The sequence below is a fragment of the Scyliorhinus canicula genome, chromosome 12, assembly GCF_902713615.1.
Source record: "Scyliorhinus canicula chromosome 12, sScyCan1.1, whole genome shotgun sequence".
In the NCBI taxonomy this organism is placed as follows: Eukaryota; Metazoa; Chordata; class Chondrichthyes; order Carcharhiniformes; family Scyliorhinidae; genus Scyliorhinus; species Scyliorhinus canicula.
In genome coordinates, this window is record NC_052157.1 from 74,495,455 (window position 1) to 74,501,454 (window position 6,000).

A 6,000-nucleotide genomic window follows, 5' to 3' on the forward strand; every position below is an offset into this window, starting at 1 on the left:
CTTCCTCTCCGTCAACTCCTCGTCTTCCTCTCTGCCACCTCCTCATCTTCCTCTCCACCACCTCCTCCTCTTCCTCTCCGCCACCTCCTCCTCTATCCCTCCACTACCTCCTCTTCTTCCTCTCGACCATCTCCTCCTCTTCCTCTCGAACACCTCCTCTTCTTCCTCTCCACCACCCCCTCCTCTTCCTCTCCACCACCTCCTCCTCTTCCTCTCGCCACCTCCTCCTCTTCCTCTCCGCCACCTCCTCCTCTATCCCTCCATCACCTCCTCTTCTTCCTCTCCACCACCCCCTCCTCTTCCTCTCGACCACCTCCTCTTCTTCCTCTCCACCACCCCCTCCTCTTCCTCTCCACCACCTCCTCCTCTTCCTCTCGCCACCTCCTCCTCTATCCCTCCACCACCTCCTCTTCTTCCTCTACACCGCCCCCTCCTCTTCCTCTCCACCACCTCCTCCTCTTCCTCTCGCCACCTCCTCCTCTTCCTCTCTGTTGCCTCCTTCGCTTCCTCTCCATCAACTCCTCGTCTTCCTCTCTGCCACTTCCTCCTCTTCCTCTCCACCATCACCCCCTCTTCCTCTCCACCACCTCCTCCTCCTCCTCTCCACCACCTCCTCGTCTTCCTCTCTGCCACTTCCTCCTCTACCCCTCGACCACCTCCTCATCCACTCCATCAGCTCCTCCACTTCCTCTCTGCTGCCTCCTCCTCTTCCTCTCAGCCACCTCTTCCCCTTTCTCTCCACTACCTACTCCTCTTCCACCCATAACCTGGTCCTCTTCGTCTCCATAAACTCCTCCTCTTCTTCTGCTACCGCCTCTCCCTCTCGATCAGTTCTACCTCTTCCTCCCAGCCGCCTCCTCCTGTTCACCTCTTCCCCTCTGCGACCTCCACCTCTTCCCCTCAGCCACCTCTTCTCTTCCCCTCTACCACCTCCTCCTCTTCCAGCCTGCCACCTCCTCCTGTTCAACTCCACCACCTCCTCCTCTTCCTCTCCACCACCTCCTCCTTTTCCTCTCCACCACCACCTCTTCTACTTCTCTGTCACCTCCTCTTCTTGCTCTCCGCCACCTCCTCCTCTTCCTCTCCGCTAGCTCCTCCTTTCCTCTCCTCCACCACCTCCTCTTCCTCCCCGCCACCTCCTCCCCTTTCTCCCAATCATGTCCTCCTCTTCCTCTCCACCACCTCCTCCTCTTCCTCTCCGCCACCTCCTCCTTTCCTCTCTTCCACCTCCTCCTCTTCCTCTCCACCGCCTCCTTGTCTTCCTCTCCACTACCTACTCCTCTTCCTCCTTGCCAACTCCTCCTCTTCGTCACCGCCACCTCTTCCTCTTCCTCCGCACCACCTCCTCCCCTTTCTCCCCATCACGTCCTCCTCTTCCTCTCCACCACCTCCTCCTCTTCCTCTCGACCACCTCCTCCTGTTCCTCTCCACCACCTCGTACTCTTCCCCTCTGCCACCTCCTACTCTTCCTCTTCCTCCCCGCCACCTCCTCCCCTGTCTCTCCGCTACCTGCTCCTCTTCCTCTCCACAACCTCCTTCTATTCTTCTGCTTCAGCCTCTCCCTCTGGGTCACTTCCTCCTCTTCCTCCCCGCAGCCTCCTCCACTTCCCCTGTTCCCCTCTGCCACCTCATCCTCTTCCTCCCTGCCACCTCCCTCTCATCCTCTCCGCCACCTCCCCATCTTCCCCTCTGCCACCTCCTCCTCTTCCTCTCCACCACCTCCTCCACTTCATCTGCACCAAGTGCTTCTCTTCCTCTCTGCCACCTCCCCTCTTCCTCTCCGCCACCTCCCCTCTTCCTCTCCATCACCTCCTCCTCTTCCTCTCCGCCACCTCCCCTCTTTCTCTCCGCCACCTCCCCTCTTCCTCTACGCCACCTCCCCTCTTCCACTCCGCCACCTCCCCTCTTCCTGTCCGTCAACTACTCGTCTTCCCTCTACCACCTCCTCCTCCTCCTTTCCGTCACCTCCTCCTCGACCACCACCTCCTCCTCCTCCTCCCCACCACCTCCTCCTCTTCCCCTCGACCACCACCTCCTCTTCCTCCCCGCCACCTCTTCCCCTTTCCCTCCACTACCTACTCCTCTTCCACTCCATAACTTCCTCCTCTTACTCTCCATAACCTCCTCCTCTTCTTCTGCTACCGCCTCTCCCTCTCGATCAGTTCTACCTCTTCCTCCAAGCCGCCTCCTCCTGTTCACCTCTTCCCCTCTACCAACTCATCCTCTTCCCCTCCGCCGCCGCCTCCTCCTCTTCCCCTCTGCCGCCTCCTCCTCTACCCCTCTTCCCCTCCGCCTCCTCCTCCTGTTCCCCTCTGCCACCTCCTCCTCTTCCCCTCTACCACCTCCTCCTCTTCCCCTCCGCCGCCTCCTCCTCTTCCCCTCATCCCCTCTGCCACCTCCTCCTCTTCCCCTCCGCCGCCTCCTCCTCATCCCACTGCTACCTCCTCCTCTTCACCTCTTCCCCTCTACCACCTCCTCCTCTTCCCCTCCACTGCCTCCTCCTCTTCCCCTCTGCCACCTCCTCCTCTTCCTCTCCACCACCTCCTCCTCTTCCAGCCCTCCACCTCCTCCTCTTCCTCTCCACCACCACCCCCTCTTCCTCTCCACCACCTCCCCCTCTTCCTCCCCACCACCTCCTCCTCTTCCAGCCCGCCGCCTCCTCCTCTTCCTCTCCACCACCTCCCCCTCTTCCTCCCCACCACCTCCTCCTCTTCCAGCCCGCCACCTCCTCCTCTTCCTCTCCACCACCTCCCCCTCTTCCTCTCCACCACCTCCTCCTCTTCCTCCCCACCGCCTCCTCCTCTTCCTCTCCACCACCTCCTCTCTTCCTCTCCATCACCTCCTCCTGTTCCTCTCCACCACCTCCGCTTCTTCCTCTCCACCACCTCCTGCTCTTCCAGCCCGCCACCTCCTCCTCTTCCTCTCCACCACCTCCTCCTCTTCCTCTCCACCACCTCCTGCTCTTCCAGCCCGCCACCTCCTCCTCTTCCTCCCCACCGCCTCCTCCTCTTCCTCTCCACCACCTCCTGCTCTTCCAGCCCGCCACCTCCTCCTCTTCCTCCCCACCACCTCCTCCTCTTCCTCTCCACCAACTGCCCTCTTCCTCTCCATCACCTCCTCCTCTTCCTCTCCACCACCTCCCCTCTTCCTCCCGTCACCTCCTCCTCTGCCTCTCCACCATCTCCGCTTCTTCCTCTCCACCACCTCCCCCTCGTCCTCCTCCGCCACCTCCTCCTGTTCCTCCCCCTGCCACCACCTCCTCTTCCAGCCCGCCATCTCCTCCTCTTCCTCTCCACCAAGTCCCCCTCTTCCTCTCCACCACCTCCTCCTCTTCCACCCCCTGCCACCACCTCCTCTTCCAGCCCGCCACCTCCTCCTCTTCCTCTCCACCACCTCCTTCTCTTCCTCTCCACGACCTCCTCCTCTTCCTCTCCACCACCACATACTCTTCCTCTCCACCAGCTCCCCTCTTCCTCCCCGCCGCCTCCTCCTCTTCCTCTCCGTCACCTCCTCTTCCTCTCCACCACCTCCTCCTCTTCCTCTCCTCCACCTTCCCCTCTTCCTCTCCACCAACTACTCTTCTTCCTCTCGACCATGTCCTCCTCTTCCTCTCGACCAACTCCTCCTCTTCCTCTCCACCGCCCCCTCCTCTTCCTCTCGACCACCTCCTCTTCTTCCTCTCCACCACCCCCTCCTCTTCCTCGCCACCACCTCCTCCTCTTCCTCTCGCCACCTCCTCCTCTTCCTCTCTGTTGCCTCCTTCGCTTCCTCTCCATCAACTCCTCGTTTTCCTCTCTGCCACTTCCTCCTCTTCCTCTCCACCATCTCCCCCTCTTCCTCTCCACCACCTCCTCCTCTTCCTCTCCACCACCTCCTCCTCTTCCAGCCCTCCACCTCCTCCTCTTCCTCTCCACCACCACCCCCTCTTCCTCTCCACCACCTCCCCCTCTTCCTCCCCACCACCTCCTCCTCTTCCAGCCCGCCGCCTCCTCCTCTTCCTCTCCACCACCTCCCCCTCTTCCTCCCCACCACCTCCTCCTCTTCGAGCCCGCCACCTCCTCCTCTTCCTCTCCACCACCTCCCCCTCGTCCTCTCCACCACCTCCTCCTCTTCCTCACCACCGCCTCCTCCTCTTCCTCTCCACCACCTCCTCTCTTCCTCTCCATCACCTCCTCCTGTTCCTCTCCACCACCTCCGCTTCTTCCTCTCCACCACCTCCTGCTCTTCCAGCCCGCCACCTCCTCCTCTTCCTCTCCACCACCTCCTCCTCTTCCTCTCCACCACCTCCTGCTCTTCCAGCCCGCCACCTCCTCCTCTTCCTCCCCACCGCCTCCTCCTCTTCCTCTCCACCACCTCCTGCTCTTCCAGCCCGCCACCCTCCTCCTCTTCCTCCCCACCACCTCCTCCTCTTCCTCTCCACCAACTGCCCTCTTCCTCTCCATCACCTCCTCCTCTTCCTCTCCACCACCTCCCCTCTTCCTCCCGTCACCTCCTCCTCTGCCTCTCCACCATCTCCGCTTCTTCCTCTCCACCACCTCCCCCTCGTCCTCTCCGCCACCTCCTCCTGTTCCTCCCCCTGCCACCACCTCCTCTTCCAGCCCGCCATCTCCTCCTCTTCCTCTCCACCAAGTCCCCCTCTTCCTCTCCACCACCTCCTCCTCTTCCACCCCCTGCCACCACCTCCTCTTCCAGCCCGCCACCTCCTCCTCTTCCTCTCCACCACCTCCTTCTCTTCCTCTCCACGACCTCCTCCTCTTCCTCTCCACCACCACATACTCTTCCTCTCCACCAGCTCCCCCTCTTCCTCCCCGCCGCCTCCTCCTCTTCCTCTCCGTCACCTCCTCTTCCTCTCCACCACCTCCTCCTCTTCCTCTCCTCCACCTTCCCCTCTTCCTCTCCACCAACTACTCTTCTTCCTCTCGACCATGTCCTCCTCTTCCTCTCGACCAACTCCTCCTCTTCCTCTCCACCGCCCCCTCCTCTTCCTCTCGACCACCTCCTCTTCTTCCTCTCCACCACCCCCTCCTCTTCCTCGCCACCACCTCCTCCTCTTCCTCTCGCCACCTCCTCCTCTTCCTCTCTGTTGCCTCCTTCGCTTCCTCTCCATCAACTCCTCGTTTTCCTCTCTGCCACTTCCTCCTCTTCCTCTCCACCATCTCCCCCTCTTCCTCTCCACCACCTCCTCCTCTTCCTCTCCACCACCTCCTCCTCTTCCTCTCTGCCACCTCCTCCTCTACCCCTCGACCACCTCCTCGTCCACTCCATCAACTCCTCCACTTCCTCTCTGCTGCCTCCTCCTCTTCCTCTCAGCCACCTCTTCCCCTTTCTCTCCACTACCTACTCCTCTTCCACCCATAACCTGGTCCTCTTTGTCTCCATAACCTCCTCCTCTTCTTCTGCTACCGCCTCTCCCTCTCGATCAGTTCCTCTTCTTCCTCCCCGCCGCCTCCTCCTCTTCCCCTCTGCGACCTCCTCCTCTTCCCCTCAACCACCTCTTCCTCTTCCCCTCTACCAACTCCTCCTCTTCCAGCCTGCCACCTCCTCCTCTTCCTCTCCACCACCTCCTCCTCTTCCTCTCCACCACCTCCTCCTTTTCCTCTCCACCACCATCTCTTCTACTTCTCTGTCACCTCCTCTTCTTCCTCTCCGCCACCTCCTCCTCTTCCTCTCCGCCAGCTCCTCCTTTCCTCTCCTCCACCACCTCCTCTTCCTCCCCGCCACCTACTCCCCTTTCTCCCCATCACGTCCTCCTCTTCCTCTCCACCACCTCCTCCTCTTCCTCTCCACCACCTCCTCCTCTTCCTCTCCACCACCTCCTCCTTTTCCTCTCCACCACCACCTCTTCTACTTCTCTGTCACCTCCTCTTCTTCCTCTCCGCCACCCTCCTCCTCTTCCTCTCCGCCAGCTCCTCCTTTCCTCTCCTCCACCACCTCCTCTTCCTCCCCGCCACCTACTCCCCTTTCTCCCCATCACGTCCTCCTCTTCCTCTCCACCACCTC